The 13,199-nt window shown below is 46.0% G+C and overlaps 1 protein-coding gene across 15 annotated transcripts in view; it reads left to right on the forward strand.

Moving 5' to 3' along the window:
• Positions 1-6,404: 6,404 nt before the first annotated feature.
• Positions 6,405-13,199, forward strand: part of Sfmbt1 (Scm-like with four mbt domains 1) — a 119,689-nt gene continuing 112,894 nt past the window's right edge. For 6 of the 15 annotated variants that reach the window (XM_087589050.1, XM_087589044.1, XM_087589042.1 and 3 more), the window contains exon 1: positions 6,928-7,104. The gene's annotated coding sequence lies outside the window, so the exon portion shown is untranslated. 15 annotated transcript variants of the gene reach the window in all.

The following is a 13,199-nucleotide window of genomic DNA, read 5'->3' on the forward strand; positions in this document are numbered from 1 at the left end:
TGTGCGTGCATGTGTATGTGTGGAGAGGTATATGTAGATGAATATGTGTACACAGGCACATGTGTGTACAGAGGCCAGAGAACAACATCTACCTGGTTTCGTGTTTAATTTAATCAATTGGCAAATGCATGAATTTATTATTGTGGGTGGACGTGACACACAAGGGACGCACATGTTACTGTGTATGTGTGGCATTCAGAGGACAATTATGTCAGGTTTTCTCTTTCCACTTTTATGTGGATTCCGGGGTTTGCAGCTAGCATCTTTAACCTTTGGGCCCTCTCCCTGGCTTTTAAAAAGACATTCTCTCACGAGCCTAGAACTCAGTGCGTGGGCTAGGCCCAGCGATCCCTTGTCGCCATATCTCCAGCACAGCGAATACAAGTGCGTGCCATTGCCCCTGGCTTTTTATACGGGTTCTGGCTGTGAAACTCAAGGACTTGTGAGTTTCCCAACTGAGCTATCGCCCAGATCCCAGCCCCTTACCAGTTAGTTTTACATAGAACGTGAGGCCAGGGTGGGCTAAAGAGTAAAAGAGATTCCTGTGTATATGAAACTACTCTTGATGTCCCCAATACAAGGGGGGGGGGCTGTGGGTACAAAGTTGGGGCTCACTGGGCTTGTGGTGCTCAAGGACAGAAAATAGACTCAGAGAGCTTGCGCCTGGGCCAAGGTAACTGATTGGGGACAGAGCAAGAGAAGTACCTTAGAAAGAAGAGAGGCAAGCCGAGTTCCCCTTTCACCTCAGGTCTCTCTCTCCCTCCTTCCTTCCCCGTCTCCTTCCTCCTCCTCTCCTCCCCTCCTCAGCTGCAGCGCTGAAAGGGAGCTCAGAGCTTTGGGAAAAGCTACCACTGACTTTTGTCCTCGGTCCCTCAAGGCAATTACTTAATTCTGTTGTGATTTATAGTTTGAAGAATGATTATAAACATTTTGTTCTTGGATTCCCACGGCTTGGCAAGGTAGGAGGTTTCATCCCTCGCCACAGAGATGAGGAAACGGAGCTCCCACAAGGAGAGCTCCGCCAAAGGTCTGAGGAAATCTGACTGGATCTGCTCTTGACGCAAAGCTCTCTATCACCAATCCTATTACTCTCCCATTCACTGGGTGCAGAAAGTGGGGGTGTCAGCATGTTCGCAGGTGCCAAACCAAGGATATGGAGTAGGGAAGGTGTTAGAGGTCACTTAGCAATGGCCTGTGACTTCCAGGGCAGCAGGGACATCCAAGCCATCGGGGCATCAGCAAGACTTTTTGGTAACAATCACCTGCAATTGGCCACGTGTGACTGGCCACGGGGAGTCACTATGTGATCTGCCTCTCTTGGGGGGTGATTACAGGGAGCTGATTGGCCAGTGCCAGCGGTGAACCTCTGGTTGTTGGCAGCAGATCGTAGCAGGCTTGAGGGTCTTGAGTTTCGAAGGATTTGATGGACCAGGGTACTCTCAGTTCCTTGGGTCCAGACTTCACACTCTCACTTGTTACAAGGCTCCAACTTGCTAGGTATTGCCTATGAGTAGACTCAGCTTTGGGAAGAGAGGTTTGCATAAAATGGAAAAAGGTCGAGACCCCTTGGTCATCGAGAGCATGGTAGTTACTGAAGGTCACCACACAGAACGTGTGAGGAGAGACCAAGCCGGGGGTTGTGAAGGATCCTTACGGGCATGGCAGTCTTTGCTTCCCTGCCTCTCCGATTTTCCCAGACAGGGTTTCTCTGGCTGTCCTGGAACTCACTCTGTAGACCAGGCTGGCCTCAACTCGGAGATCTGACTGGTTCTGCCTCTCAAGTGCTGGGATTAAAAGCATGCACCACTAATGCCCAGCACAGTTTCTGCTTTGAGGTGCCACCATTTAGCACACTAGCTATCTTATCTACCATTGCCTCTTGGGGGGTCAGGCCTGTGTGAGCCAAACATGTCTTTTCTTTTAGGAGGAGCAATGGAGAGAGGCGAAGAACCGTGCAGGTAGACACTGGCAAGGAATGAACAGAGACCGAGAGAAGGAAGAAGAGAGGGAGGGAGGGAGGGAGGGAGATGGGGGAGGTCTGGCTCACATATGTGGGTGAGTAAGTAGGCAGAGGCCTAAGGAAATTACTTCATTAAGGAGATACTGGAACAATGAGATGGTTGTAGCTATGCGGAGGGGGGTGCAGGAGGCGGGACAGAGAGGGACCCAGTGCCCTGGGGTAGGAAGGTCTGAGGCGTCCTCACGGAAGGGAAAGGAGATTGGTGCAGATACCCCTGGGGATCAAGCTGGTAACCACAAGCAGCAGAGCAGAGAGAGAGTGGGACAAGGGAAGGCAGGTGGGGCCACTCTCAGGGTCATGAAGTGAGCCTCTCAGCATTCTACAAAGTGCATCAGGAAACCTCACAGAACCTTTGTGGGGAGGGCATCATGTCCACAATCCATGCTGCCAAAAGTTACCCCTGTCCCCATGTGCCTCTTCCGTAACTCACCCCCAATCCAAGCTGCCCAGGCAGACCTGGGGCTGGTGAGGGAGCTCAGTGAGTAATGGTGCTACCAGCCTCATGATTTGATTCAGGCCTTAACATCTACACAATCGAAGGAGAGAACCAACTCCCTAAGTTGTCCTCTGACCTCTATATGGGTGTTGTGACACCCCCCTCCACCCCCAGTATATATACAAAGGTTTTAAAGAGTTAAGGAACTGGCAGCCCTGTGGCCTAGCTCTGTCTCTATCAAGGATGGCTTGAAAGCTCCTAGTTTGCTATAGGGAATGCATACATGGCCCACCTACAGGGACCTTGGAAGGGGTACATGCGCGCGCGCGCGCGCGCGCACACACACACACACACACACACACACACACACACACACACACACGCGAGCGCACAAAAGACAGGTGTTCGAATAGTAGTTTAAGCAGTTCCTTGTGGCTCCTTACCGTCTTCATTAGGAGTCGTGATGTGAGCAGTGGAGAAATATCAGAAGCAACAAGAGAGTTGGCTTCTGAAAATTTGTATTTGAATAAACAGAAAGACAGCATAAGTCCTGGTTGGAAACGTGAAATGTTCTAGAGTATTTTTTTTTAGAGATTTATTTATTTATGTATACAGCATTCTGGCTGCAGGTATGCCTGCAGGTCAGAAGACGATTGTAGATATTTTTACACATCTCATTACAGATGGTTATGAGCCACTGTGTGGATGCTGGGATTTGAACTCAGAACCTCTGAAAGAGCAGCCAGTGCTCTTAACCTCTGAGTCATCTCTCCAGCTCATTATAGAATATTTTATGTCAGAATCAGTTCCTATATTAATGCAATTCCATGTCAGTTGCAACACTTTTGGGGGTGGGGTGGGAAAACATAGGGTCTCTCCATGTAGCTAGCACTGGCTGTTCTGAAGTTTGCCATATAGACCAGGATGGCTTTAAATGAATGGAGATCTGCCTGCCTCTGCCTCCTGATTGCTAGGAATAAAGGCCTGTGCCACCCCTTTTGGTCCACATGTTTTTTTTTTTCTTTTTCTTTTAAAGATTTATTTATTTATTATATATAAGTACACTGTGACTGTCTTCATGCACACCAGAAGAGGGCGTCAGATCCCATTACAGATGGTTGTGAGCCACCATGTGGTTGCTGGGATCTGAACTAAGGACCTCTGGAAGAGCAGTCAGTGCCCTTAACCTCTGAGCCATCTCTCCCACCCTTTTTATTTTTCTTTTTTTTAAGATAGAGTTTTTCTATGTAGGCCTGGCTAGTCTGAGCTCATGGCTTTCCTCCTGGGATCTCCGGGTGCTGGAACTGCAGGCCATACAGCTCTACTTCCAGCTACAACTTTACTACTACTACTACTACTACTACTACTACTACTACTACTACTACTACTACTACTAGTATCACCCACCAACTTTGGATACAATTAATATTACTACCATCATTATAAGTGTCAGTGTACAGAGAAATGGGTTTCATTGTGCCGTTTTCATACATTTACTTCTTTGGAACAGAACACGATTAACAACAGTCACGAACGTTAAGCACTTACTATGTGCCAGCCATTGAACTTGTGAGGTGGCACTACTCAGATCCCCATTTACAAACCCCAATTGTAAGGCCTGATTGGGCGGTAACTTCAGGTCACAGGGCTGAACAAGTAAACCTTGTTTACTCTTAAAGCCCATGTTCCTTTTTCTTTTTAGATTTATTTATTTATGTATTTATTTATTTACTTATTTGGGTTTTTTTTTTTGAGACTGGGTTTTACAGTGTAGTCTTGGCAGTCTAGAAAACACTCTGTTGACCAGCGATCTGCCTACCTCTGACTCCTAAATACTGGGATTAAAGGGATTTGTTTAAAAAAAACATGAGTGTTGGTGTCTGAGGCACTGTATTCCCTGGAGCTCAAGTACAGGCAGTAGTGAACTCCATGTAGGCACTGGGAATTGAACCTGGGTCTCCTGCAAGGGCAGTATGCACGGGTAACTGCTGAGCTGTCTCCCCAGCCCTGAAACCAATGCTCTTCTCCCTTATATAATTATCCGAGAATGTGTATGGGCATGTAAACCCTATTTAAAAAACAAGTTTTCATGGTAGAAATCGACCCTTGTGAGATGTGAAAACTATTTCAAAGAACCGACAGTTATAACCATACAGTGTTTGCTGAAATCAAGGTCTGCTGGAGGAACTGGATGATTCTGAAACACACAAGCCAAAAGCAAAGGTAGCAAAAAAGTAGGTTTTGCTAAGCAAAGACCAAGGGGAGAATTATTTAATAAATGGTGACTGCATAAACAATAACCATTGTAATAGAGGAGGAAAACTGGGTCTACATTTTTTATCTATTTACTCCAAAACAGCAGAAATAAAATTGGACAGGTGATCATAGAATAAAATATGCAAAGAAATTATCCAAGTAGACAGGTGCATGAAAGCTCATTTTGTTAGCATTTGACAATGAAAACATTCCACAATGAAAACAAAAACAAAAACATCCAGAGGACTAGAATGACAGGTGAACTGTAAACTAAAACAAAAGAGTATCAGTTAGGGGCAACATTCCCATAATAACAAAAGTGAAAGAGTATCAGTTAGGGGCAACATTCCCATAATAACAAAAGTGAAAGAGTATCAGTTAGGGGCAACATTCCCATAATAACAAAAGTGAAAGAGTATCAGTTAGGGGCAACATTCCCATAATAACAAAGGTGAAAGATCTTTTAAAGGTTTTTTTTTTTTTTTTTTTTTTTACATGAGAAGAGATTCAACTCAAGACAATGGATATGAACAACAGGTTATGTACAGAAGGGGAAATACAGAGAGCAAATGGGGAAATTTTGAATGTTTAGTCATCCAAGAATTGCCAAATAAGGTAACTTCAAACCATCACTAGGCATCATTAATGTCGGGGAGAAAAGATGTCACTCGGTGTTTAGAAATGTGCATTACATTCCTTACACTGTTCCCTGCTGGTGAAAGAACTGGGGCGACAGGCCATTCACAGTTTCCCACCTGAAAACTTTCCCACTCCTAGAAACTCATCTCGACTGTGGACCGCCTGGACGTGTTAGCAGATAACTGCAATGAAATTAAACACCCCCCAAGTAGGAACCGTATATCTTAAAAAAAAGATCATGCAAACAAAACATGTTAGTTAAAGTATCAAAAACAGAAAATGTGTGCTTGCAAGCACGTCAAGGTAAGTATCTATGTAGAAGTTTTTTGGGGGGGGGACTCAAATTGTGTAGCAATCATTGAATATTCTTTTTACATTCCTTTTTTCCTGTTACTTTGTCTTTTCAATGGTGCTTACACTTACAAAAAGAAAAATTATCTGGAGTTTGTAATGTGCATATTTCCCAGGGTTGCCCCAAAACAAGAGAAAGATGCCTAATGTGAACACCCCAAGACATTGGTGTGTGTGTTTGTGTGGGGGCGCCTCCTCTTCTCTCAAAGACAGGAGCCTTCCTTTAGTAGAAGCCATGACTGAGGGCATCTTAGGCTGGAGAGTCTGGCCTCATTGGCGCTCCCGGGTCCCACTGGCGCTGGGATCTTCTTCTGCGGGAACTTTCCGGAGCAGGTGGGTGTGCATCCTATTGACACCTGTGCGTGCTGAAGAAGGGAGGAGTCGCCAAAGGTAGCTGCCCGCGGGCACCTTCGGATTCGAGGCTGATTCACAGCATTTTTGAGCTTCTCTTCTTCTCTTTGAAGTTCTTAGGTCACCCTTTGCAGCAAGAAGACGGATTTACAAAGCGCCTCTCCGAAGGCGTTCGAGTCCGACGCAGTAGACGGGCACTAGAGTGCTTTGCTAGATGTCAAAAGACGTGAAGGATTCGCGACGTGGCCCGGCCGGCGGGCGCAGCTCCTTCGGCAGCAGCACGCGCCCTTTAGGGACCTGCAGGGCTGCTGCCTCTCTGCTAATACCATCTTGCTCGAGGTGGTCACGTGCGGGCTACAGTGGCGCGCTTCGCCCGGGACGGATGGATCAGGGACTTAGCCGGGTTCCGAGCCGCTCTGTCCAGAAGCCGAGGTGAGGTCTTTCTCTCCAGAATCCAAGCAGGGCCAGGACTCGCCCCCGGAACCCGAGGACGCGTCTCCAAGCCGTGCTCGGTCCATGGCGCCGTCGGGGATCAGAGGCCCACGCCGCGCCGCCCAGCGCCACGGCCTCGCGGGTGTCTTCGGCGAGGTGCGGACAGGGGACCCGAGAAAAGCGGCGGGTAATGGACCCGGGCCCACGGACGCGTCGTCTCCCATGCAGCACCAGCTCCGCGAGTCGGTGGGCGCGGGGAGGCCAGGTCGGGAGTGCCACGCGCGAGAGGCGAGGGGCGCGGGTTGCCGGGAGGACCGCGGAGCTGGGGGGTTGTGGGGGGGGCGCGGGCGCATGCGCCTTGCGTCCGTGCCATATTGGAATGAGTCGGAGCGCGGAGCGCCGCCGCCGCCGCCTCCGCCGGAGCGCGGGTGCAGGGGGGCGGGGAGAGCTGCCGGCCGCCCCGCTCTGCCGGGCCCAGCAGGAAGGAGGGCGCGAGCAGTACGAGCGGAAAAGGCGCCTCGCGCGGGCGAGCGCAAAGAAGGAAAGAAAGAAAACGAGCGAGCGAGCGTGCGAGCTAGCAGGGAGAGCGAGCAAGCGCGCGCGCGAAAACTCCCGTCAGGTAAAAAAGCGGGGCGGCCGGCTGGGCCTTCCCGCGCGGCGGCCTGAGGGGTGGTGCGGCGCCCTCCTGAAGAGGCCCAGCAACTTTGCCAGCGGGAAGCGCCGGGAGCCGGCGGGCGGCGGGCGCGCGGGCTGAGGCGCCAACGGGCGGCGGCGGCGCGTTGGGCGGGGGTACGGCTGTGTGTGGGGGGGGGGACGCTGCGCCCGCGCGCGGCCTGGCGCGATCCCGAGTCTCGGCGCGTCGGCCGGCGGGGGCTGCGGGGACGCGCCCGGGCACCTCGCGGCCGCGGCGGAGGCCGGCGGCGCCGGGAGAGAGAACGGGCGAGCGGCGCGCGTCAGCCCAGCTGGGCGCGAGAGGCCAAAGTGGCCGGGTGGCGGCAGCGGGCGCCCAACTTGCAGGCTCCAGTCCCCTGCCCCCATCGAGCGCCCTCCCGCCGAGCCCCCGCGGACCCGCCCCCCCGGGCTCGCTCCGGGCGGGGCGCGAACCCGCAGCCCGCGCGGCCGCTCAACTTCGCAGGGCCCAGGCAGCAGCAGCGCGGTGACCGAGAGTCTAAGCCTCCGCCGCAACCGGTGGCTCCGGCCTCCTAGGCGCTTCGCCTGGGGAGGCATCGCCGCCCGACCCCCTGCGCGGACCTGGTTAGCGTCTCGAGGCCGCTGGGCAGGTCCGTGACCGTTTCGTTTTCTGTTCCCAAGTCTTGTTTTGTTCGCTGTAAAGACGGCTGGAGGGACGAGCCCTGTGTCCTGGGAAGCAAGGCCTGCTCTTTGCGGAGCAGAAAAGCCTTGTGAGACCAGAAATAAATTCCCGCGGAAAGGATATACGTCGTGTTAAGTTTCTCCCCCCCGAGATGCCAGCTGTTCGTGTGGGGTCTCAAACTAAGCTGTCAAAGCCAGGTCATCTTTAGAGCTTGCGGTGCAGTGGGGTGGGACGCTCCCGTCTCAAGTAGGGCTTTTTTTTTTTTTTTTTTTTTTTTTTTAACTTGGTGGGCGCTCGCTCTTCCCCGCGGGTCACTCAAAGCAGTTACTGGCCCCAAGTGGCGTCTTGTGATTCCTGTATTCCTCAAAAAAGATCTGAAGGAAGTTAAATGGATTTTGTCAATATCTGAGTATGACCTCTCCTGAACCACGATTTTTAAGATGTCAGACTTAACTTTATTTCATCTGAAGCAGAATGAATGCTTCGAGCATGTAACTGTTGTTGTGTCGGCTCTCTAGATGGGGTGGAGGAAGATGAATGTGTTTTCTTAAGTACCCGTTGGGGCCTGTTAACGCGCAGCAAATGTTGAACTCTTCCAGGCCACAGGTAGATTCAGAGTTCAGATTTGTTTGCAATGCCAAGGAACATAACAGCTATTTGGAACTGGGGTGGGGGTGGGGGCTGAGATAAGGAAACAGTTGTGTTATAAAGTTATTATGTTGCCATTGACAAGCGGCCTTATCTCGGGGTAGGTGTCTTACCCAGTGTAGCTTTTGATCTCCCTTGTTATTTGCAAAAGTAGAATAAATAGATCACCATGCTTTTAGTTCTAAAATTTGGAGATTTCTTAAAATGAGATTTTTAAAAAAGTAAGTTTTGAAAGGTTCTATCTACATAAAATCACTCACAAATACGTGTCCTTATAAAAAGATTGGAAAAGCCATCTTGTTAGCTAAATCCAGAATAATTCTGTGAACTAGGCTTTTAAAGAAGGCATTTCAATATACTTAAGAAGGTATACCTTTCAAAGTTTAACAATGAAATCCCAGAGGATAGTCCAGCCTTGTTTTACACATGCATTTGCCTTGCTGGCTATATACATATTAAGATACAGAACATTTCCAGATTACCACCACCACCACCACCACCACCAAAGGTAAACACCTGCCCCTTCCCCAAGGCAGCCACCAATCTGACTTCTGACACAACCAATGAATTTTGCCTCCAAGCAGGACCCTTTAGAATGTGAAAGGAGCAGTATCAATTATGGAAGACTAGCAGGTGCCAGGATGCTGTGTTTTTATACTGGTGTAGGGTTCCAGTGTGTACAGGGTCTTAAGTCTCTGACCTTTGAGTTTAGTGGCCATAAGGACATTTTTAACTGAGCAGTTTTGGTGTGTTAGGATTGTGGTTTCAGGGAGTCTTTATGGTCATAGTCCGTTATGTTTTATCATTACACATTTTGGGATACAGATATATTTGTAGAGAGTAGGTTTGAAGGAAGAATTATGAATTTTTGAACAAGTTAGAGTTAAAGCTGTCAGTAGATGAATTAATTCTGTTAAGCCTAGAGTTTGCAAAGAAAATTGAATGAAAATTGATTTTTTAAAGAGTCCAGTGAATTAATAATATGGGTATAATGCTTTAAAGACCTTTAAAATGACAGGCGTTAACTTGATTTATGCATGTAGGATGCACACCTGGTTTGTCAACTCATTAAAGGTCTTAACAGTAAAAGCAAGAACAAACTATAAATAAAAATTATGTCAGCTGTGGTTTTTATAAAGTCCATTTTATTAAAGCCACTTTTTTTTTATTAGAACACTAACCAAAAAGTTGGGTTTTACATATCCAGTGGAAGTAAAGGCTGCAGTAATTTGCTACTATCTCCCAAATACCTTTCAATGTGTCCATATTAGAGTCTAAGCGAATGTTTATCTTGTTAGTTTCTTGCAAGCTCCTGGGTTTGTTCGTTTTTTTTCCTTTTTGGTCTGCAAAGACCCCCCCCCCCCCAGCTGGGGACCGAACCCAGGGCCTTGAGCTTGCTAGGCAAGCGCTCTACCACTGAGCTAAATCCCCAACCCCCTGCAAAGACATCTTGTGTAATTGAAAGTTGGAATGGTTTACTACCCATGTTAGAGATTTATGTGGAATATTCCACAAAAGTCAAAGGCCTTTTTCCCTCTAACCAGCATGTTGATGGGCCAACAACTAATTTAAATCTGGTCATTTCATTCGATGTTTACAGCTTCAAGAACTAATAGAATACACAGTGATTTCGACACCATTGATGAACTGCGTGAGTTTTCTGAGGCTTTCCCCCCCTTTTGAATTCTTAACTTTTCATTATAAAAACTGCTGAATCTTTGTGATGCGATTGAGGACATATATAAGAAACAGAAAATACAAAAGGGACTTTCTTTTCTTTAATATTTGTTTCTTTAGGAACCATGGTTTTTCCCTGTAAAAAATGCTTTGCCGTGTGTGTGCTCACAAATATACACACAGAGATTTAAAAATAAATGTTAAAAATAAAGCTTTGGCATCCTGGCGTCATGATATAGGCCTGCAAAGCCAGCATTTAGGAAGCAGAAGGATCAGGAATTCAAAGCCATCCTATGCCACTACACAGTGAGGTTTAGGCTATCATGGGCTACGTGAGACCGTGACTTAAAAAACCAACCCAGACTGTACAAAACCAAGCCACCACCAAAGTGCATAAATCTTCGCTTGCTCAAATGTGTGTAGGGTGCCCTTTGCTTTCATAGTGATAACTAGACTGGGCTTAGTTTTAGAAATGTGGTGTAGTAGATGTCATTTGAATTGCTTGTCTATGGAAAAGATGAACAAATGAAACTTCATTGACTTTTTATTATAGCCTTATGATGTTATAGTCATATTAAGTGACAAATACAACATATCATCTATACAGGAACCGAATGCTAAATATTATATTAAATTTTCCATTTTAGAAATTTAAACGGACTTTATGGCGTTATTTGGCTGATAGCTAATATTTTATAGCGATTTCAGTGAAATTTTAAAAATGTACCTGGCAAATGGCGCAGATTTGCTATGGCAGAATGTTTTTCTTTCCATGAATACAATTTGTACCCATTTGGATATTTGAACGCAGTTCCCCTTTATAGCAGTTGTTAAGCTGCTTGCAAGTGTCTGGGAGTTTACTTTAGGGAGTGGGTTTGTTAGGCTGCTACTGTACTTCACGTGACACCAGCCCCACTGGGGAATGATTTACGAACAGAAAAGTGGAGGTTAGGTTGTTGAAAATTCATGTTTAAGGTTTTCAGAAGTGATGGTAAAAAGAATAAGAACAAGTTATTAAAGAGAAAAATAGACTTTCCTCCAAGTTTTCTGCTGGATGGTGGTGATTCATTCCTCTAATCCCAGGACTCAGGAGGAGGAGGTGGTCTCTGAGTTTGAGACCAGCTTCGTTTACAGATTGAGGGTACACAGACAAACCCTGTCTTGAAAAGGAAAAAAGAAAGAAAGAAAAGTTTCTTTTCATTAAGTTTTTTTGTTCTTGTTTGTTCAGCTTTTTTTTGGGGGGGTGACTGTGGGCATGTGTGGAGGTCAGATGACTAATTTTTTGTTTGTCATCTAATTAGTTTGTCAAACTAATTGTTTACTTGTTCCATTTTGGGTTTTTGTTTTTAGATTTATTTATTTGATTTTATATGAATGAATGTTTTACTTGCATATAGGCATGTGTACCACATGAATGCTTGGTGCTGGTGGAGGTCAGAAAAGGGGATCAGATTTCCTAGAACTGAAGTCACAGATGGCTGTGAGCCACTGTGAGCTGTGGGACCCTGTTTGGTGTCAAGAATAGTGAGTGGTTTTAACTGCTGAGCCATCATCTCTCCAGTCCTTTCTGCCTACCATTTCACCACAGGACCTCCAAGATTATAGATAATACCCCCCACATTGCCACTTGAAGTGTCTTTAAAATAATATTTAAAATTTTATTTTATTATGTGTATTGGTGTTTTGCCTGCATATATGTCCATGAACAGCACGTATGTCTGGTACCCTTGGGAGTCCACAGAGGGGTGTTAGATGAGTTATAGACAGTTGTGAGGTGCCATATAGGTGCTGAGAATTGAACCTGGGTCCTTTGGAAGAACACCCAGTGTTTTAAACCTCTGAGGCATCTCTTCATCTCATGAATCAGACTTTTTAACCAACTGAGCCATCTTGTCAGCCCACTGCAGAAGTTTTAGCAAGAGTCTTAAAAACAAACAAACAAACAAAAAAACCTTTAAATATCACCTCATTCCAAAACCTAATCCTTTCCACAGAGCAGATATTCCTTAATTATTCTATCTACCCCAAATCAGTTTAGTAGCTAACCTCTTTCTATATACTAAACAAAACATAAAAAAGCAACTGACACATGCAGCACTGTATACCATGTTAGAAATGCTACTACTCCCTGCACAGTAAACACCTTTTCTGATAATGGGAAGTACCTGAGGATTTATATATAATTATTCTTCTAGTCTGTTTTTGTTTACATTTTAACAAAGTATCTGCATATGAAAGGAATCTTATTTCTATGTTAGCAGTTGGTAGTTGTACTGAAATTCTTGTTTTCTCTTGGTAAGAGACATGGACCAGACTCGGATGAGGGATCCTTTTCCTTATCATTCTCACCATTTCCTTGTCTTTCTATCCTGCGTTAATGAGACCTAACAGTTGTATTTATCACCAAAATAAATAAATAAATAAATAAAATGCAATAGAACATGTTACTGTTAAAGAAAAATTATCAATCTTTTCAATTGGATGTGAAAATGATTGTAACCACAGACTTTCCCATTTGTGCCCAAGTTCCCCAAAATGACTCTGAGACTTCTCATATATGAATAAATCCTAGGCCAACAGCTTTGGCTTGTTTCTGCTAGCTCATAACTCAGTTATCCTTTTAAACTAGTTTAAACCATGCCATGTAGCTAGTTACCTCTCCTTCAGTTTTATGCGACCATATCTCTCAGAGGTTGGGGAATCTTTGGTGTACTTGACTCTATCCCAGAGTTCCTCTCTCTGCCAGAACTCCCACCTCCTTTTTCTTGACTCAGCTCATTGGCCAATCAGCTTTTATTGACAGGTGATGCTTCCATTCAATACAAGAGATTCTCTATATTCCTCCTTTAGTCCAACAAAAGGCTCTTTCTCTTTCAATAATAAACTAAACAGTAATAACAATTATGAAAACTATCAGGTAAGATTACATTCATAGTGAGTAGCCCATATATATATATGCAGATCTTGGAGAAGGTATTCTAATATCTAGCCTATCTTGGTGAGTTGAGAGTTCTGTACCTAAATCAATCTGTCGCAACTTGCATTACCAACCTAAAAACATCTTAGACCTTAAAACA

This window comes from Rattus norvegicus, chromosome 16 (genome assembly GCF_021556685.1).
Source record: "Rattus norvegicus strain SHRSP/BbbUtx chromosome 16, alternate assembly SHRSP_T2T, whole genome shotgun sequence".
NCBI lineage: Eukaryota > Metazoa > Chordata > Mammalia > Rodentia > Muridae > Rattus > Rattus norvegicus.